The sequence below is a fragment of the Thalassophryne amazonica genome, chromosome 19 (assembly GCF_902500255.1).
Source record: "Thalassophryne amazonica chromosome 19, fThaAma1.1, whole genome shotgun sequence".
Taxonomy (NCBI): domain Eukaryota; kingdom Metazoa; phylum Chordata; class Actinopteri; order Batrachoidiformes; family Batrachoididae; genus Thalassophryne; species Thalassophryne amazonica.
The window spans coordinates 63,240,431-63,263,389 of NC_047121.1; the positions used below are offsets into that span (position 1 = coordinate 63,240,431).

The 22,959-nt window shown below is 42.8% G+C and overlaps 1 long non-coding RNA gene across 1 annotated transcript; it reads right to left on the reverse strand.

Annotated features, from left to right (window-relative positions):
- Positions 1-267: 267 nt before the first annotated feature.
- LOC117500586 lies at positions 268-22,359 on the reverse strand. The gene is made up of 5 exons (XR_004557801.1): positions 22,279-22,359; positions 22,189-22,191; positions 3,570-3,574; positions 2,267-2,273; positions 268-278 (listed from the first exon to the last, which is right to left on the reverse strand). It is a non-coding gene; the product is annotated as an uncharacterized LOC117500586 (long non-coding RNA).
- Positions 22,360-22,959: the final 600 nt, after the last annotated feature.

The window sequence follows — 22,959 nt, forward strand, 5'->3', positions numbered from 1 at the left end:
GCTTTTGCTGTTGCTTTGGATATTTTACTCCGCATATCTTGCATATAAAAGTAAGTTGTATGTATGTCCGCCTATGACTGGTTCATTGCCTAGCAACCCAATGTTGTGTGAATTACAAGAGGCATTTCATTCAAATTACTGTATTTTCACAGCGCCAAATCACAACATGGATTATCCCAAGGTGCTACACATGAGCAAGGTGGGGTTGTGCTTATTTATCTATCCATAGGTGTGTTGGTCTAAAAAGGACGTGTGGTCAGGTGCAAGAGTTTAGCATGCTTGCTTCCCAGTGTTCAATATCACCCATGGCGCCTCACAAAAAGAAGGTCGCAGGTTCCCACGTTGTCCTTTTCTGTGTGGAGTTTGCATGTTCTCACATGCTCCCGTGGGTTCCCTCCATCCTCCCATTTCCAAAGACATGGGGTACAGTTAGTTATACCTAACAGCTAATGCTAGCTTATCTAGCCGGCCTTAGCAATGTTCATCGTAGCTTACAAAATAGTTGGTTCCTTTGTGTTTGATAACAATCTTCTCCTGTGATGTCTTATCCTTCTTATGCCTTATTACTTATTATATTATATATACCTTTTTCTTGAGCTGCTTGGGTGGGTAGGGAGAGTTCCCATGGGATAAAAAAGCTTTTTAACCTACCATCCCTGGTTCTCAAAACCAGGCACCTAAGTGGCTCCACTCTACTCTTTTCTACTCTCCTATTTTACTCTTCCTTTTTAGATATACCTTTGTGTACTGGCATAGTTCCACCTTAGAACTGGAATATAATATATAAGATATACCTTACTGAATTTTCATGGAGGTTAGGTGAACTGGTACCTCTAAATTGACTGTAGGGGCATGCGTGCGTGCGTGCGTCTATATGTGGCCTTGTGATAGACTGGCATCCTGTTCAGGGTGTACCCTACCTCATGCCCTATCACAGCTGGGATAGGCTCCAGGTCCTGTGACCCTTGATTGGAGTAAGCGGGTATAGAAAATGATTTACTGACCATTTCCATTATCCATATACATCTGGAGTTTGGTCACTGCATATGGCATCACACTTGTGCCAAATCAACAATGAGAATTAACACTGGATCTACTGTGGAGACCAAGAACACATCAGGAGCAGCCAAAGGTTTAGTCAGGTACAGTGCTGGTGCACTGGTGTACCCTGGCAGCAGAATACAATTGGGCCACAGACTAGCAAAATCCTGGTCTACAGTCAAGCACAGTGTGTGTGTTATTTATTGAGTGCAACACTCTGACGCGTCTTATATATGCGGGTTCATGATGGATGTTCACCCTTCTTTTATCCACAATAAAATATAGTCAAAAACAACCATGAAATTAAATCAAACACTTCACTTCAGGGAGCTTTGGTGGCCACTGTGTGGCGATGCATGCTAACATAATGATGCAAATCCACAAACATGTCAGAAAACCTCTCACTTGAGTTTGCGTTCTCAAAAGCAGTGCATTGTGCATATGGCACACTCCGACCCTCTGATTAGTTTATTTCATGTTATGCCAAAAACACATCCTTGACTAATTTTGAGGATAAATCAATCTCTCTTGCACCCAGCGCCCAACTTCGTGCTCACATAATGCACCAGAATTGGAAATGCCACAAATGGATTAGTGCAATTCACAGTGGACTGTGCACCACAGACTCTCTGAGCACCCTCTAGTTTCAGTGATGATCGTGTAACAAACATGTAATTCTTATGTGTGCTTTACAATATGATAATGTGATGGATTTTTGTTTTCTTGATGAAAGGAAATGAGACACGCACAGTTTTAACATTTGTAATTATATTCTTACAAATGTTGCTGAACAGACTGCAAATGAAGGCTTATTGGCAAAAAAAAAAAAAGCTGAGAGGCTGAAAGAAGCGACGATGCTGCGGAACCTGCTGAAAGGACACGTTGGCAAGAACAAGAGCAGTAAAACAAATGGTAAGAACAGAGGAACAGAAGGAGGAGTAGAGGAAGTAGTGGGAGGAGAAGGAGCCTCCCCGTGGAGATTTCCTTATGAAGGTGAGTAACGGAGCACTGAGTCAGTCTGCGCTTCAACCCTCGACATACAGCATCTCTATCTGCCTGCACAGATCAGTGGGACACAGCTGGACATTCGTCCTGCCAATTAAGAACCAGAGTTCATACACTGTAAAATAAATAAACAGAGTTCATACACTGTAAATCAATAATTTAAAAAAAAAAAAAAAAAAATCTGTTTTAAAGGAAAAAACTGGGCAGCTGTGGTTGCCACAATAATTCTGTAAAAAAAATAAAATACAGCAATATTTCAGTAATATATTTGCGATTAATGGTGCATAGCTGTTGTAATATTCCAAAAAATTAAAATGAATAAATAAATAAATGTTGTCCTTTCTGTTGTTGTCCTTATAGCAGGGGTGGAGGCCCTTGGTTTCAGTGCATAAGGTTCACGGATAAAATCCCACCCCTGTCACATTTCTCCATGCAGTGTGGAGCTGCGTCAGGAAGGGCATCCAGAGTAAAACTTGTGCCAAAATCAACATGCAGATCCGTGTCGAATCTGTTGTGGTTACCCCGAGTGCAAACAAGGAAGCCGCCGAAGGGACTTACTTTTGTTGTTGTTGTCCTTTTGGCTGCTCCCGTTTATTCGAGGTTGCCTCAGCGGATAAAGCCGGTATTGCATTCATATTTGGCACAAGTTTTACACTGGAAGCCCTTCCTGACGCAATTCCAGTTTTTGCCTGGAAAAAAAACACATGCAGCCCCTGGTGTTCCAAAGAGGTCTCCCATCCAAATACCAACCAGGCCCCACACTGCTTAGCTCCTGAGATCTGACAGGATCAGTCTCACATAGAGCAGACTGGTCGCAAATAAAAGTAATTTAAAAAATATGCTGATTTTAAACTAATTATTTCTGTGCAGTGTGTCCCACGTTTAGTTGTATCAGGTGAATGGGCCTCTGACAGTGTGGAATTTGTTTTTTTTGTTTTTTTTATTTGGGAGAGAATCACCATTATTGTTTGCGCCACTGTGCTGACGCACAAGAGGAACTACTCTGAAAAAATAATGAATTTTACATCATGTTGCCACATTCACATGTTTTTACTGTACGAGGTCTATTAGAAAAGTATCCGACCTTATTATTTTTTTCAAAAACCATATGGATTTGAATCACGTGTGATTGCGTCAGACAAGCTTGAACCCTCGTGCACATGCGTGACTTTTTCCACGCCTGTCGGTTGCGTCATTCGCCTGTAAGCAGGCTTTGAGTGAGGAGTGGTCCACCCCCTCGGCGGATTTTCATTGCCAGGAAATGGCGGAATGATTTGGGCTTTTTTTCCATCAGAATTTTTTAGAAACTGTTAGAGACTGGCACCTGGAAACCATTAGAAAAATGTATCTGGCTTTCGGTGAAAATTTTATGGGCTTCACAGAGAATAAGGAGTGTTACTACAGCTTTAAGGACGCTCGGCGCGCCGCGCTCCGTGCCGCGCTCCGTGCCGCCATCGAGAGCCACAAACCACCGGATCATTTCTAAACGGATGGCTCTGTGGATCCGAGACCGTCGTGTGCACTTTCTCTGGTTATCACAAGAGCTGGACATCAACCATTTTCCGGCAAATTTCACTTTTAACAAGAGATTTTGTCATGGAAAGCCGAGCGGAGGCTTCGCGCGTCACGACCGATTTGCTGATGGAGCGAGACAAAGGAACACCTCCGTTTTGGTCTCACAGGACGGCTTTGAGATGGCGTTCAGACAGCTGTCGGTGGTTTTTCCATCGAGTGATTATCCGAGAAATTGTGGATGTGCCTGGACATGCCAGAACATGTCCCGTGAGGCTTCATCACGGCGTTGCTGTGCGCCATGCAGCACCGCCGCGACACGCGAAGCCTCCGCTCCTCTTTCCATGACAAAAACTCCTGTAACAGTGGAATGTGGCGTTCATTTCCAAACTGGACGCTGTGTTTTATCCGGGACGTCGTCTGACTAGCACAGGAATTGTGAAAAGACGTGGACATCAGCACTTTTTCAGCACATTGAGACAGACGTGCGGAGGAGTTCTGCGCGTCGCGGCGGTGCCGCATGGCACAAAGCAACGCTGTGATGAAGCCTCACGGGACATGTTCTGGCATGTCCAGGCACATCCACAATTTCTCGAAAAATCACTCGATGGAAAAACCACCGACAGCTGTCTGAACGCCATCTCAAAGCCATCCTGTGAGACCAAAACGGAGGTGTTCCTTTGTCTCGCTCCATCAGCAAATTGGTGGTGACCCGCGAAGCCTCCACTCGGCTTTCCATGACAAAATCTCTTGTTAAAAGTGAAATCTGCCGGAAAATGGTTGATGTCCAGCTCTTGTGATAACCAGAGAAAGTGCACACGACGGTCCGGCTCCACAGAGCCATCCGTTTAGAAATGATCCGGTGGTTTGTGGCTCTCGATGGCGGCACAGAGCGCGGTGCGCCGAGCGTCCTTAAAGCCATCCTTAAAGCTGTAGTAAAAGTCCTTATTCTCTGTGAAGCTCGTAAAATTTTCACAGAAAGCCAGATAAATTTTTCGAATGGTTTCCAGGTGCCAGTCTCTAACAGTTTCTGAAAAAATTCTGATGGAAAAAAAGCCCAAATCATTCCGCCATTTTCTGGCAATGAAAATCCGCCGAGGGGGTGGACCACTCCTCACTCAAAGCCTGCTCACAGGCGAATGACGCAACCGACAGGCGTGGAAAAACTCACGCATGCGCAAGAGGGTTCAAGCTTGTCTGACGCAATCACACGTGATTCAAATCCATATGGTTTTTGAAAAAAATAAGGTCGGATACTTTTCTAATAGATCTCGTATTTGTACAAAGTAGGTTAATATGATTTCTGAAAATAAATCTGTTTAAAACTGAGTAGGCTACATGTCAATGGTGTAAAATGGACTCTGCAGTTCATTAGATTTTCATACTAATTTACATCATGACAAAATGATGGTGCAGGCAGATTGTGTGCTTGAATCCCAAGTGGAGTATCTCTGGTTCAAAGTTGTCTGTACTCCATTCTCCTTTTAATTCTTTTGCAAATTACAACAGTTTTATACAGTAATATTTACAGTATTTTGTGTGAAGGTATTTACATATTTTCACTATTTTTTTTTTACAGAATTATTCTGGAATACACAGCTGCCACGTTTTATTTTTTTTTTCTGTAAAAACTTTCTTTTTTTTTCAACAGTGTACTGACATTAAATCTAAGTGGTGGGTACAGCTCACTGGTTTTACACTCGTAACTAAAAAAAAAAAAAATCAGTTTGTTGAATGAGTATTTAAACTACTGATCACCGATGCTTAAAAAATGGATCTTCTGACTTGAAACACATGTTGAAGTGATGTGTCTCATTTCAATATGGTAACAGTAAAAAGAAAATGTATTCTGGTGGATGGTGATTAAGTGTGAAATCAGATTTTATTCTATCAGATTTGGATCTGCATTGTGATCCGGACCAGAGATGTCTGACAAATAGCTGCCTAACAGGGAAAGCTTCAGTACAACACACCACCAGAGCACCCGGTGATAGAGACATGAATAGAAAAGGAAACAGAGATGAAGATAGTGACATAAATGCTGTCAGAGATAGCAGCAGTCATAAGGATAATGATAAAAATGGTGGTAGAGATGGCAACAGAGATGAAGTGATAGCAATGGTGATAAACATGGTAGTACTGACAGCCTTCAAGGCTAAGGCATTGACCCCCAAGGCCCAAACTTTGATCCCTCAAGACTAAGGCCAATGGAAAAGATTAAAAACGAAAAAAAAGGGGAGGGGGAGAAATAGTACAAAGATGGAGATTCACACAAAAGACAACATGGATGTACGTCATCAACATTGGCTTCTAGTAAAAGTAATATAAAAAGTGTCAGAAAATAAGTGAATGAATGAAAACACTATATCCCTTGAACTTGAAAATGCCCAGAATTGTCTTGAGATATCCAAGTCATTCAATGCTTACGGACAAGGCCAACTTTGGGGGGAAAAAGGGCCTTGAGGCCAAGGGTCAAGGCACTACAACATTGGGCAAAAAAAAAGTGGTGATAGAGATATAAGAAATAAATGGACTGCATTTTTTAATAGCACTTTCATGCTCAAAGCACTTTCCAGTGATGCCTCACATTCACCCACAGGGTTCTGCCATGCAAAGTGCTCAATTGTGCAACTTGGGGATTAAGGGCCTCGTCCAGCAGCCCTTCATGATTTTCTGGTCTGATGGGGATTTAAATCAAGGATCCTTTGGTCAAAAACCCACCTCTTCAACCACTGGACCAGCACCTCCCAGAGAGATAACGACAGTGGTAGAGATGCAACAGAGTAGAGATGGCAATAGAGATAAATGAAATAATAATTGTAACAAGCATAAAACAGTGAAGGAGATGGTTGTCGAGATAACTAACCAGGTAATGACAGTGACAGTAACGGTATTAGAGACTGCAATAATTTAAAAAAGTAGTAGTAGAATTGGTGGTATTGATCAAGATAATGATTGAGATAATGGTAGAGATTCCAGGAGAGACGGTATCAAATGAAAGTTGGCGGCAGAGATTATTATATAGTGGAGAGTCAAAACTGGGACAATGTTCTGATGCTACGCATTGCCATGTTGAAACCGTGCAACCGCCTTGGGTCCCAGATGGCTACCACCCAGGCAGACAACTAGACCATTCTCATCTCTCAAAACGAATCAACTGTATCTGCCACAGCCAGGTGAAACATGGGCATCCCCTTGGCCTTCTCCAACAGCTGGAATCCTCAATATAGAGCCAATTATGCGCCAGATGCTGAAATGTCATAGCTGACGCTTCCTCACCACGCAAGAGACAGTCTTCATCCGAGTCAACCTCACTCACTGTTCATCTGACATAAAGTCATTTCAGAGGTACCCAACAACCCAAACTGTTTGTACCTCTTTTGGAAAGAGGTGTCACTTACAGGGTCAGATCCTCCACTACCCTCTACAACTTCCTGTTATCAGAACCATGAACAACGGTGTTTAGTGAGACGGCAACACAGATGTTGGCTGAGTTGTGACAGACCCGACAATAAACGTGCTACTTCACGTGGTGATGGCAGTGACTTGGGGACAAGAAGGGAGTTTGTTATTCGGCCAATTTCTTTTTCCTCGATTACATGCATAAGGTCATAAATTTTGACAAAAATAACCACAAACCCTCAAGCTCACAATGTCAAAGGAAGTGATATGAAGACTCTGTATCAACGGCAAGGTCCCGATCATCACCAAAATGTATTCGCCTTCCAATAAAAGGGTACATGGTACAAAGCTGAATATGTATAAGTTCCTTGCAGACGTATAAACAGGATTTTAGCTGCAATAAACTGATGCACAAACTCACAGGTTTTCTATTTCACCGATTGCTAAATGATACAAGCTCCAATTAAACAGGGAAAATTAACATTAGATTCATTTCGATATCCATATTTGAAATTGTACCGGCAGGATTTTATTGTCTCCCTTAACTACTACACACATATTTAAATATTTTTACACACCAGCATGCTGAACCTCTGAACAAAAATGACATTTTACCGTGACATACTCCAACCGAGTCGTCTGTAACCGCTTGTGTGTTACACAGAAATGAACAGAAACTAAAATCTAGAGGACAAATTGAAAAAGTGAAGTGATGCTTTAACCTCACACTTTGATAGCACCGAAAATGGATGTTGTGCAATTAAGTGGAGCACATGCACTGAGAAAATGGACAAAAGAGAAGCGATGCATGCTGGCAGCGAGCAGAATATTATTTTCTGATATGTCTCCCTGATGGATTCACTTTCTAATTAGGTCTCAGTTCTGAGCAGGTTTCTGGGCATCTGATGCAACATTTCAACTCTGCAGCCTTATTGAGTTCATAGTGCCCACGGTGTGTTTATGTTTCAATCAAAGCACGTCATATTGTGCGTCTGGAAAGTATTCACAGCACTTCACTTTTTCCACATTTTATGTTACAACCTTATTCCAAAATGGATGAAATTCATTTTTACCATCACAATTCTACTCACAACACCCCATAATGACAACATGAAAAAAGTTTTTGAAATTTTTGCAAATTTATTAAAAATAAAAAACTAAGAAATTATTTGTACATAAGTATTCACACCATTTGCGCAATACTTTGGTGATGCACCTTTGGCAGCAATTACAGCCTCAAGTCTTCTTGAATATGATGCTACAAGCTTGGTGCACCTGGACAGTCTTGCCCATTCCTCTTTGCTGCACCTCTCAAGCTCCATCAGGCTGGATGGGGAGCGTCAGTGCACAGCCATTTTCAGATTTCTATACTATGCAAGATGGCGCCACGTGAAGGCGCCCTGGTATTCTGGTGCTCCCTGTATTGTCTGTTTTTGTGCGTAAATCGTGTGTCGTTGTGTTCCTACACCCGCGAGGAGCTTCTAAACTTCAGATCATCAACACCCACGGACATTACGCCAGTTTTTTTAGTGCCTGCAGCTGAACTGGTTCACTTTTTGGCCAAAAGAGTGAGACGCCGGTGGAGAGGAAAACGAGCTGGAGCTCTCGTGCGCCTCAGACAAAGGGGCATGTGTACGCCCCTACCTGGGATATTTCTCTCCAACGTCCGCTCACTCCACAACAAGATGGATGAGCTGGCACTGCTGATGAAGAAGAATAGAGATGTCTCCTCATCTTGTGTACTGTGCTTCACGGAGACGTGGTTAAATGCACAGACACCGGACTGCGCGCTCCAACTAGAGGGATTCCAACTCCTCCGCGGAGACAGAGACCGAGCACTCTCTGGTGGAAAAACTAGAGGGGGAGGACTCTGCTTCTATATCAACAATGCCTGGGGCTCCGATGTGACTGTGATCTCCCAACACTGCTGTCCCTCTCTGGAATATCTCCTCATAAACTGCAGACCGTTCTACTCTCCACGTGAGTTTAACTCTTTCATACTTTGCTCTGTGTATATACCACAGAGCGCGGACGTGCACAAGGCCGAGCGTGCGCTCGCGGATCAGATTATGAGCGTGTAGAGAGACTTTCCGGACTCTCTTGTTATAATTCTCGGGGATTTTAACAAAGGGAATCTCGGTCAGGAATCACCAAAATACAAACAGTTTGTTAAATGCCCGACCAGAGAAGAGAGCACGTTAGATCATTGTTACACGACAGTGAGTGGTGCCTACCGCGCGGTGGCCCGTGCAGCTGTGGGACTCTCAGATCACGTGATGGTCCACTTGATCCCCACATACAGACAGAGACTAAAACTCTCTAAACCTGTTGTGAGGACATCTCAAGTGTGGAGCAATGAAGCTGTGGAGGAGCTACGCGCGTGCTTGGGCACTACGGATTGGGATATGTTTGAGGCTTCAACAGACAGTCTAGATCAGGGGTAGGTGACCTGTTCCAGAAAGAGCCATGAGGGTGCAGGTTTTCTTTGCAGCCACTGACTCCACCCGGTTGATTTTACTGATTAATATCACTTTGAGCAGATGGAATCAGTTAATCAGTGAAATCACCTGGTGGAGTCAGTGGCTGCAAAGAAAACCTGCACCCTCATGGCTCTTTCTGGAACAGGTTGCCTACCCCTGGTCTAGATGATAACACGGACACTGTGACATCATATATTCATTTCTGTGAAGACAGCATCATCCCACAGCACACCAGGGTGAGATATAACAATGACAAGCCCTGGTTCACACCTAAACTCCAGCAGCTCCGTCAGCAAAAAGAGGTGGCTTTCAGAGAAGGAGACAGAGACAGCTATAGAGGTACAAAGTACAGATTTAGCAAGTAGGTGGCAAAGGCTAAATCCATGTACAGTTCACGTCTGCAGCAAAGGTTCTCTGCCAACGACTCAGCCTCTGTGTGGAGGGGGTTGAAAGAGATCACCAACTACAAGCCCAAAGCACCTCGTTCTACTGACGACCTGAAGCTGGCCAATGACCTGAACGTCTTCTATTCATGCTTTAAAGACAAGGACTCACACCTCCCCACCCCCACACAACTGGATATTCAAACACCATGGACCTCCCCCCGTTGCCCTCTCCGTCCAAGAGGAGGATGTGAGAAGACACTTCAGAAGGCTGAATCCATGTAAGGCCCCGGGCCCAGACTGTGTCTCTCCTGCCACCCTGAGACACTGTGCTGATGAGCTGGCCCCAGTCTTCATGGGGATCTTCAACACCTCCCTGGAGTCATGCCATGTTCCAGTCTGCTTCAAGTCCTCCATTATAGTTCCAGTCCCCAAGAAACCACGCGTCACTGGACTTAATGACTACTGTCCTGTGGCTCTCACATCTGTAGTCATGAAGACCTTCGAACGCCTGGTTTTATCGCACCTGAAGTCCATCACCGACCCCCTCCTGGACCCCCTGCAGTTTGCCTACAGAGCCAACAGGTCTGTAGACGACGCCATAAACCTGGCCCTGCACTCCATCCTGCAGCACCTGGACTCCCCAGGAACCTACGCTAGGATCCTATTTGTGGACTTCAACTCTGCATTCAACACCATCCTCCAGGACAAGCTTTCTCTGCTCCACGTTCCTGACTACACCTGCAGGTGGATCACAGACTTCCTGACGGACCAGAGTCAGCATGTGAGGCTGGGAAAGAATGTCTCGAACACTCGGGCTCTCAGCACAGGATCTCCACAGGGCTGTGTCCTTTCCCCTCTGCTCTTCTCCCTGTACACTAACTGCTGCACCTCCAGCCACGACTCTGTAAAGCTCATCAAGTTTGCGGAAGACACCACCCTCATCGGACTCATTTCGGATGGGGATGAGTCTGCCTACAGGAGGGAGGTGGACCGGCTGGTGACCTGGTGTAGCAGCAACAACAACTTGGAGCTCAACGCCCAGAAAACAGTGGAGATCATCGTGGACTTCAGGAAAGCCACAGCCCCCCCACCCTCCCTCGCCCTCACCAACAGCCCCATCACCACTGTGGTCTGTCACCGCTTCCTCGGCACCACCATCACCCAGGACCTCAAGTGGGAGTCAACCATCAGCTCCCTCATCAAGAAGGCCCAGCAGAGGATGTACTTCCTGCGGCAGCTGAAGAAGGCCAAGCTGCCTGTCCAGCTGATGGTGCAGTTCTACACGGCCATCATCGAGTCCATCCTCTGCTCCTCCATCATGGTGTGGTACGCCGGGGCCACAGCCAGGGACAGACACAGACTGCAGCACATTGTGGCCTCTGCTGAGAAGGTGATCGGCTGTAGCCTTCCATCTCTCCACGACCTGCACGTCTCCAGGACTCTGGGCCGAGCAGGTCGGATCACAGCTGACCCTTCTCACCCTGCACACGGTCTATTCAAACCACTCCCCTTGGGCAGGAGGCTACGGTCCATCCGGACCAGAACCTCCCGCCATAAGAACAGTTTCTTCCCCTCTGCTGTTAGACTCATGAACACCTCATAACTCAGTCACCTTAAGCTTAACTCTGTCACTTTATCATTTTATCACGGGTCACTTTGGACAATGTACTTTGGTTTTAATTGCACTCCTCCCATTGCACTGTTTTTTTTTTCCTGTTTCTCTTTCTGTTTTTCTGTTGCACACAGCCTTTCATATTTCATGTCATTTTTTATCTTATATTTTGTCTTATTTTGGCACATATTGTATATTTTATCTTAGCATTTTACTGTATATTGCTCTCTGTTTAATGTTGCACCATTATATCGAAGCAAATTCCTAGTCTGTGAATCCTGTTCATTGGCAATGGCAATAAACTTCTTCTGATTCTGATTTCTCCAGAGATGTTCAATCAGATTCAGGTCTGGGCTCACAGGGTTGTCCTGAAGCCACTCCTTTGATATCTTAGGGTCATCGTCCTGCTGAAAGATGAACAGTCACCCCAGTGTGATGTCAAGAGTGCTCTGGAGCAGGTTTTCATCCAGGATGTCTCTGTACATTGCTGCATTCATCATACCCTTAATCCTGACGAGTCTCCCAGTTCCTGCTGCTGAAAAACATCCCAACAGCATGATGCTGCCATCATCATGCTTCACTGTAGGGATGGTGCCTGGTTGCCCCCAAACATGATGCCTGGCATTCACGCCAAAGAGTTCAATCTTTGTCTCATCAGACCAGAGAATTTTCCTTCAGGTGCCTTTTGGCAAAGTCCAGGTGGGCTGCCATGTGCCAACTACTAAGGAGTGGTTTCCATCTGGCCACTCTACCATAAAGGCCTGATTGGTGTATTGCTGCAGAGATGGTTGTCCTTGTGGACAGGAATGCGGAGGAATGCTAGAGCTCTGACAGAATGACCATCAGGTTCTTGGTCACCTCCCTGACAAAGGACCTTCTCCCCCAGTCACTGAGTTTAGACAAGCGGCCAGATCTAGGAAGAGTCCTGGTGGATCCCCACATCTTCCATTTACAGATGATGGAGACCACTGTGCTCACAGGGACCTTCAAAGCAGCAGAAATGTTTCTGTACTCTTCCCCAGATTTGTGCATTGAGACAATCCTGTCTCAAAGGTCTACAGACAATTCCTTTGACTTCCTGCTTGGTTTGTACTCTGGCATGCACTGTCAACTGTGGGACCTTATATGTAGACAGATGTGTGTCTTCTAAAATCAAGTCCAATCAGCTGAATTTACCCCAGGTGGACTCCAATTAAGCTGTAGAAACATTTCAAGGATGATCAGTGGAAACAGGATGCACCTGAGCTCAATTTTGAGCTTCATGGCCAAGGCTGTGAATAATGATGTGCATGTGATTTGTTTGTTTGTTTTTTTCTTCAATAAATTTGCAAAAATCTAAAAAAAAAAAAAAAAAATAAAAATAAAAATCTGTCATTATGAGGTATAGAATTTTGAGGAAAAAAAAAATGCATTTCCTTCAGTTTGGAATAAGGCTGTAAAATAAAATGTGGAAAAAGTGAAGCGCTGTGAATACTTTCTGAATGCACCGCATTTGAATTTCACCATCACTCTGACATTCAGCTGTTTGGGCCCATTTGTTAAATGGAGCGTCAGTTAAAAACAACACGAGAGCAAGAGAGAGAGACGGAGAGAACAGGTTGACCATCAGTCGCTCTATCACGGCTGACTGAAACAGCCACAGGACTTTAATGAAGAGCAGCAGCGTGCTGCTCAGCCATGCTGAGCTTTCTTCTCTACGTGCTGTGGACACAAACTGCACCTTTTGCCCACATAAAACGACAGGAGCAATCTGTGACAACATTGGCAAAGTACTGCTTCTCTGCAGAATGTCTTTTTTTGCCAAGTACATCTCAGCAATTTTGACCTTTGAACTTTTGACCTCAAAATCAATAAGCTTCCTGGGGTCACCATGCCTAACACACATACCAAATTTGGTGACAATCATGCAGTTAAAGAAGTAATTATTGCACTCACAATGGTTTTACAAAGTACAGTGTAATATTCTTGATCTTTGAACTTTTGTCCCCAAAATCATTAGGCTTCTTGGGGTCACCATCCCTAACACACATTCCAGATTTATGACAATCAGGCCATGAGTAAAGAAGTTATTTCACTCAAGATGTTTTACAAAATACGCTGTAGTGACACTGACCTATAACCTTTTCACCCCAAGATCAACAGGCTTCTTGGGGTCACCATCCCCAACACACATTCCAGATTTAGTGACAATCAGGCCATGAGTAAAGAAGTTATTTCCCTCAAAAGTTTTTGCAAAGTGCGCTGTACTGACACTGACCTATAACCTTTTCACCCCAAGATCAACAGGCTTCTTGGGGTCACCATCCTCAACACACATTCCAGATTTAGTGACAATCAGGCCATGAGTAAAGAAGTTATTTCCCTCAAAATTTTTTGCAAAGTACGCTGTACTGACACTGACCTATTACCTTTTCACCCCAAGATCAACAGGCTTCTTGGGGTCACCATCCCCAACACACATTCTAGATTTAGTGACAATCAGGCCATGAGTAAAGAAGTTATTTCACTCAAGATGTTTTACAAAGTGCGCTGTACTGACACTGACCTATAACCTTTTCACCCAAAGATCAACAGGCTTCTTGGGGGTCACCATCCACAACACACATTCTAGATTTAGTGACAATTAGGTCATTAGTAAAGAAGTTATTTCACTCGATTTTTACAAAGTATGCTGTAGTGACACTGACCTATAACCTTTTCACCCAAAGATCAACAGGCTTCTTGGGGTCACCATCCTCAACACACATTCCAGATTTAGTGACAATCAGGCCATGAGTAAAGAAGTTATTTCTCTCAAAAGTTTTTGCAAAGTACGCTGTACTGACACTGACCTATAACCTTTTCACCCCAAGATCAACAGGCTTCTTGGGGTCACCATCCACAACACACATTCCACATTCAGTGACAATCAGGTCATTAGTAAAGAAGTTATTTCACTCGATTTTTACAAAATATGCTGTAGTGACACTGACCTATAACCTTTTCACCCCAAGATCAACAGGCTTCTTGGGGTCACCATCCACAACACACATTCTAGATTTAGTGACAATCAGGCCATGAGTAAAGAAGTTATTTCCCTCAAACTTTTTGCAAAGTACGCTGTAGTGACACTGACCTATAACCTTTTCACCCCAAGATCAACAGGCTTCTTGGGGTCACCATCCCCAACACACATTCTAGATTTAGTGACAATCAGGCCATGAGTAAAGAAGTTATTTCACTCAAGATGTTTTACAAAGTGCGCTGTACTAACACTAACCTATAACCTTTTCACCCCAAGTTCAACAGGCTTCTTGGGATCACCATCCACAACACACATTCCACATTCAGTGACAATCAGGTCATTAGTAAAGAAGTTATTTCACTCGATTTTTACAAAGTATGCTGTAGTGACACTGACCTATAACCTTTTCACCCCAAAATCAACAGGCTTCTTGGGGTCACCATCCCCAGCACACATTCCACATTCAGTGACAATTAGGTCATTAGTAAGAAGTTATTTCACTCAAGATTTTTTAGTAATTATGTTATAGTGACATTCTAATCCAATTACATTTTTTCCGTGAATCTGACTGGTTAATCATGTGAGATTTCAGACCGTATAATATCGGGGTAACGGCGGCAAAATATTTGGATGTATTACTCCGTGCCCTGACCGGTGTTCTGACGAGATGTCGTTCCTGTCAAATATCATTCCTGTGCTCCACGCAACTGCGCATGCACAGGATTGCCAGGACGCGGAACTGTCGATTTATCCGACGGAATGCACAATTCGACAGAACACCAGCCGTGCGCGCTGGTAGCTGTTAGCTGCGAGTGAGAGAAAGTTGCGTACCAATGCTGCTGACGACGAAATGGGTGAATTTAAGCTATCATACGAAAGTATCGATGTGGATTCTGATACAGAATTACCGTTTCACATTTGATGGATTTTCACATTTGATGGATTACTCTGCGCCCTGACCGCTGTTGGAGCGACGCTGCCTCGGCTCAACGGTAAGCCTCGCCAACCAAATTACTTACAGAAAAATAAACCATGCAAATGATGGAATTGGATTAGAATGGGAATAACTGTTGTGTCTGATGATTTGTGGACGTTCATGCTGGTTATACGGTCGCAAATTGAGCTTTACCTAAACGGCTATTTGCAACCACAACAGGGTTATTCCCTAATTGACCTGTAACCTTTTCACCCCAAGCTCAATATGCTTGTTGGGGTCACTATGCATAATACATACACAAAGTTGGTGACAAATCGGGCCAGTATAACTGAAGTAATCTTGCACAGAAGTGAACTGTTGGATGACTGAGTGATTCCCTGCACATAGTGACATCTCACCCACTGGCTGTGCCATGAGAAAAACACCCCCCTTACTGCTCAGTGCCACAACATCACTTAAAGGTCAAAAATAGAGACGCTTTGATCCTTTCAGTGCTACATCCTCTCTATTCTACATGAAGGTCAAGTCAGAAAAACATGGCAAGTAAACGCCTCATAAGTGTCCCAGAATGAAGGCAGGTGCCTTGGAGCAGCAGATAAGGCAAACGGAGGCGCACTCTCCACAGACCTAACAGGAAATGGATGCATTTCGAGTGTGCCGTCATGCACTTTTATTCAATCCTACCTCTGGATTACAAGAGAGAAACATTCCATTGCAGCTAAAGTCACCATGTGGGTCGAGATCGACGGTTCAGGGATACAACTGGAAGTGACAAATGGCAGATCAACTATAAAACTTTAAAGGTAATCGAGTGATGAATGCAAGTTGAGCCGGGTCAACTTGAGAGAAGTTGAGCATGCCACACAACACAGCTCTCCTGCCATCTGCGAGCACAGCCGTCCCACGGGGAACAGCCAGCTGTTCGCACTAATGCGATTTGCTGCTGTCCTCCGTGTAAGTGCCCCGCGAGAGTGACCGTTAGCACCGCATTGCTTCAAAACAAACTAATGGGACGGAAAAGGCTCTTTTATCTTTTGATATTTATCCCCAAAAGGACTCTAGTGGCTATTATGGTGTTTTAGCTAAGTAGACAAAATACACAGCTGCCATTTTTCAAAGCAAATAACTGGAATGGTTAAGATTAAATCATTTCCCCTTTCAATACAAAAATGAGCTCCTCATCCACAATCGACTTTTAATGACTAGGCAGGAAGCAAATGTTTAGTGGCTAACTGCATTTCTTTATGTTTAGTGAGGTAAACACAGTGGCGGGCACAGCTAAGCTACAAGTTAGCTTCGATAACCGCTAATCTGCTAACTGAAAAATTAAAGATATGCAGACATCCAAATTTCACTAAACTGACCAAATATAGTTTTTACAGAAACCCAAGCATTGTAATTTTTTTTTTAACATGTGATAAACATAAGCGGCTAAAACACTCAGCTAAAGATACTGCACTGTTATCTTTTGTTTCAATGTTTGTTTTTTGTTTTTTTTTTTGCTTTTTTGTGGGGGGTGGGGGGTCTAAATCCCTAAAAAAACAAAACAAAAAAAAACAAACCCAGACCTAAAGAGCAGAAATTTTAAATGTGTGGTAGCGTAAACCTAGAGGTTCCAAAAACGTGGCCAGCTTGTGGTATTTGCCATTAATGATGTTTAATGATAGATTATACACGACAGAAAATCCAACACTGTCACAAAAAGTTTTTACTTCATGTTTAGTTGTTTACGGAACCAAAGTTCACTGGATTAGTTTCAGTCCACCATCTTTCACAGTGACATTCCTGTCTCACTAGTTAGCATGCTAACATCTTCAAAGGGGTTATCTGTTTAGAAAGACCTTTTTAGATTTATAAGTGTTTATTTCTTGCCAACTTTTACAAAATATATGAGACAAAATGCCAAACATATTAGATTTATACAGAAATAAAGCTGTTTTGGAGCGCTTTCGACCATCTTTGTGAATTTTGTTGGAGTCAGCAGCCAGCTGACGTCACGCTGCCTTTTACTCGGATTGGCAGTCACTTTGTCACGTCACTCAGCATTTACAGAAAATAAACTTCTTGTCTACTTTGGCCCCACCTAGCTGGCGGCATAGTGACTGTTGTGTCAAACTGTCAAACTGGCTACTTTGATTGAAAATGAATGGCAAGTCATCGCTTTGCCTTTGTTGCTTGTGGCTAATGTGACCGTAGAGTTAGCATTACAAAAGTATATAGACCATTACACTTCATTATAAAAAAAGTTAGCTAATTCAAGGTTAGCAGAACTAAATTTAGTGGTAGATAATTTGCCCACTCATGCTTTTCAAAGTCAGCTGATAAGCTCACCTGCTAACGTAAAGGTTAGCTTCACTAATTAGCTGTTAGCATGTTTACCTCCATAGGGGCCCTCGTTGTGCTACCAGACCCTTCTAATGACATATTCCCATGTTCACGGGTGACAAGAAGTGGTTAAGTGCTTTTAGCTTGGCCCGTTACACAGCCGGTTGGCTCGTGAGAATGTTTGCATTCTAAAGCAACACTGCACTTTTTAACTTCACATTGTCCTTAGAGATAACCTCAAACCTTATAAAAATAGAGCCCAGTTGAAAAAGTGTAAATTTCTTTAATAGCGTACTAAAAACAACAAGAGAGGGAGGAAAAATATTTTTTACTTCACCATTCTGGGTAGATATTATATGGAAAGAGGCTGTCAGGAAAGCAACGTGCACGCTAATTGCATATATTATATGCACGCTATTATATGCAATTAGCGTGCACACTGCATTGAGCTGGTGTATTAAAATGGGTGTTTTAGTCCTTTAAGTCCTTGAGGTGGTGAAGCCGTTTTTTCTGGCATAAAATGAGCACATTCATACTTGACAGGCGAGTCTTACCTTTGCTTTTGACTGCTGCTTCGTCTTCGTTTTATTTGAAACTGCTGCTGTAGCCAGAGAGCCACTCAGAGGGTCTAATAAGGTTTTTTTTCCTCCTGAAAAATGACTCCTAGCCTCCCTTCTGACTCGCAAACTTCACGAGAGAATAGCCCGAGTGAATGAGAGCAGACAGCTCTTCATTTATACATCACGCTGCCTTGGTACCTTTTCTCCTGGATGTCAGATAACCTCAAAATCAAACCCCAGAGGAATCGCTGAAAAGTGCAATGTGATGCACAAACTGAGGGACAGACCGTCCACTGCTATGGGCGTCTTGATGGGTGAAGGAGACACGTACCAACACACGGCCTCTAGTAGTTTCTCATAATAGCCTTATGAAACTCGGTGCATGGTGCATTAAGCTATATTCAGGATATGATATTTTGGGCTACACCTAGGGAATACGAGCCGTGTTGCAATTACTTGCAAGAGGTCCTTGTAAAGGCAGGCAAAGTAAATGCTTTAAGAATTCGTTAACAGTTCATGACAATGATCGAAATGCAATTCAGCATACACATACAATTATACACACACGCATGATGACTATGACTGTGCATGACTATGATTGGTGGTTGGGAGTCAGCTGACGTTGCAGCCAAAATATGAGTAAATACAGTAGTGTTCAGAATAATAGTAGTGCTATGTGACTAAAAAGATTAATCCAGGTTTTGAGTATATTTCTTTTTGTTACATGGGAAACAAGGTACCAGTAGATTCAGTAGATTCTCATAAATCCAACAAGACCAAGCATTCATGATATGCACACTCTTAAGACTATGAAATTAGGCTATTAGTAAAAAAAAGTAGAAAAGGGGGTGTTCACAATAATAGTAGCATCTGCTGTTGACGCTACAGACTCCAAACTATTATGTTCAAACTGCTTTTTTAGCAATCCTGTGAATCACTAAACTAGTATTTAGTTGTATAACCACAGATTTTCATGATTTCTTCACATCTGCGAGGCATTAATTTTGTTGGTTTGGAACCAAGATTTTGCTCCTTTACTAGTGTGCTTGGGGTCATTGTCTTGTTGAAACACCCATTTCAAGAGCATGTCCGCTTCAGCATAAGGCAACATGACCTCTTCAAGTATTTTGACATATCCAAACTGATCCATGATATCTGGTATGCGATATATAGGCCCAACACCATAGTAGGAGAAACATGCCCATATCATGATGCTTGCACCACCATGCTTCACTGTCTTCACTGTGAACTGTGGCTTGAATTCAGAGTTTGGGGGTCGTCTCACAAACTGTCTGTGGCCCTTGGACCCAAAAAGAACAATTTTACTCTCATCAGTCCACAAAATATTCCTCCATTTCTCTTTACGCCAGTTGATGTGTTCTTTGGCAAATTGTAACCTCTTCTGCACATGTCTTTTATTTAACAGAGGGACTTTGTGGGGGATTCTTGCAAATAAATTAGCTTCACACAGGCGTCTTCTAACTGTCACAGCACTTACAGGTAACTCCAGACTGTCTGATCATCCTGGAGTTGATGAGTGGGTGAGACTTTGCCATTCTGGTTATTCTTCTATCCATTTCGATGGTTGTTTTCCGTTTTCTTCCATGCATCTCTGGTTTTTTTGTCCCTTTTAAAGCATTGGAGATCATTGTAGATGAACAGCCTATAATATTTTGTACCTGCGTATACGTTTTCCCCTCTCCAATCAACTTTTTAAATCAAACTACACTGTTCTTCTGAAAAATGTCTTGAACATCCCATTTTCCTCAGGCTTTCAAAGAGAAAAGCATGTTCAACAGGTGCTGGCTTCATCCTTAAATAGGGGACACCTGATTCACACCTGTTTGTTCCACAAAATTGACGAACTCACTGACCGAATGCCACACTACTAGTATTGTGAACACCCCCTTTTCTACTTTTTTTTTTTTTTTTTTTTTTACTAATAGCCCAATTTCATAGCCTTAAGAGTGTGCATATCATGACTTCTTAGTCTTGTTGGATTTATGAGAATAAATGGTAAATGGACTGCATTTATATAGCGCTTTTCCATCTGCATCAGACGCTCAAAGCGCTTTACAATTATGCCTCACATTCACCCCAATGTCAGGGTGCTGCCATACAAGGTGCTCACTACACACCGGGAGCAATAGGGGATTAAAGGCCTTGCCCAAGGCCCCTTAGTGATTTTCCAGTCAGGTGGGGATTTGAACCCATGATCTTGTGGACTCAAGCCCAACACCTTAACCACTAGACCATCACCTCCCCTAAATCTACTGGTACCTTGTTTCCCATGTAACAATAAGAAATGTACTCAAAACTTGGATTCATCTTTTTAGTCACATAGCACTACTATTATTCTGAACATTACTGTAAATGGTTCTTTTCACTTTTGTCTTGTTCTTGGGTTAAAACCATAATTTCCCATTTCTTCACAGCCAATCAAAAGAAAAAAGAGTGGTCTTGACCTTCAATCTTTGGTTTTGTGGTCAGGACAATGAAATTGCAAATTAACCAGTTTTCACATTCACTGAGTGGTCACTAATTTCTGGAAAAGTTAAGTCCATTTGCCAGAGTTGTGGTCATCATATTTTCTTTTTGTGATCATGTCAAAAAGGGTTTAAACATCATTTCAAACATAATACAATGTTGACAAAGCAATTATATTTATGAAAACCTTCCTCATTTGTACAGATTGAGCAAGATCTTTCAAGAACAGGAGAGTAATTTACTGAGGTTTGAAGAATGTCCTTTGTTCATGAATATTTCACTCTTTAATCAAAGAAAATTAAACAACCTTGTGGAATACTCCAGAAATGTGTAGAATACCAAAGAATGTTCTAGAATCTTTGAGAAAACCCACAAGAATCTCATGGAACTTTCTAGAAAACACCAGAAATCTGTAGAGCAGTGAAGAATTTTCTAGAATCTTCTGGAATTTTCCATAATGGTTGACAAACGAGTTCAGGAACATTCTTGAGAGATCAAGAAGATTCCAGAATGCCATCATGAAAGACTGAGAAAGTTCTGGGGTGTTACATGCCTAATATTTAAACAGGGATTCATAGGCCAGCATTAAGTCAAGCTCGGACTACCTGAGAAGATACACCAGAAGAAGAGAGATGGCATCAAGAGGCTGCAAACATTCTCCAGATACATTCTGCTACATCTGTGGCCAGTTCATCAAGAAAAGAGCAAACAAGTTTTCTGTGACAGAACCCAGCAAAATGTGTGAAGCCTACAAAGCTTATTTTGGAATGCCAGTTGGAGATCAAGATAAGAACTGGGCACCTCACTTAGCTTGTGAATATTGCTCACTTGAAGGTGAGAAAGTTATGTTTTGTTGAACAGCCAAAATCTTGTATGGTAAATATTGAATAGTCAATCATTAAACAAATATATTCACTCTTTTTGGAGGATGGTACAGAGGGGAAAAGAGAGCAATGAAGTTTGCTGTTCCAAGAATATGCCATGAACCTATTGACCACTCAACCAACTGCTACTTCTGCATGGTGGATCCTTCCAAACGCCGAAGTGGGAAGAATGCACCTGCTATTCCTTATCCTGACATTCCATCTTCCATTGCACCAGTGCCACATAGTGCTGAGTTTCCTGTACCTTCACCTCCAGAAAGAAAACAACCATCAGAAGAAGAAAACACTGAATCAGAGGATGGGGAGAACAGTGAAGTGGACTGTGACATTACAGATGCAGTTTGTTTTCATTGGACCACAAGTCAAGAAAATCATAGAGTGCCCTGAATTTCCAAAGAAAATTACAGCAAAGGAACAGGAGGCATGGAAAAGTTTTGTTGATGTTGTCCATGGGTTTCTGAGCAACCACAAGGCTGACAATTATGTGGAACTGGTTGAGAATTTGGTGAGAAACTATGGCCAAATGGGCTGTAGGATGTCACTGAAGGTGCACATTCTGGATGATCACCCTGACAACTTCAAGGACAACATGGGGGCATACTCAGAAGAACATGGGGAGCGCTTCCACCAAGACATAATGGACGTTTTGCAATAAATGTAGTTGGAAAAAGACAATTATTTGCCAGGAACAAAAATCGTGTTACACAGTGAATTAATATAAATGAAGCAAATAATGTTGCTTCAGGTTGTTGTTGTAAATCCCCACTGAGGCGTATCCCCAGAAACCGCAGCATGGAAATAATAAAAATAACTGACACACGAAATGAAACGTGCTGCCAATTTAGAAAACAATTCACCGAGTCAAAGCACTCAAAATACAAAAAGAGATATTTCCTTCAGAAAAAATGATCGACACACTAAATGAAACATGCTACTGATTCAATCAATCAATCAATCAATCAATTTTTTTATATAGCGCCAAATTTCCCCATGTTTGTTTACCTCTGCTCCTGTGGTGTCCGGCGGGTTGCGCGCGGCGCATACAAGTAGTTGCCATACTCAAAAGACCAAGATTCCTTGCGGATAGGACATGTGCAGAACACAAAATAATGTTCCTTTCTATGGGGATATTCCGACGCGGGTTTATATGACCTGATATTCGGGTTAGAAAAGGAGTAACATAGGGGTCATATTCGAGTTTTTAAAAAACGGAATATGAGCATATTGGGGTTTTTGCGGGTGTTTACATGGCCGTGTGCAACCGGGTTATTGCTAATATTCCGGTTATGAAAGGGTTATTGGCTGCATGTAAACATAGTCAATG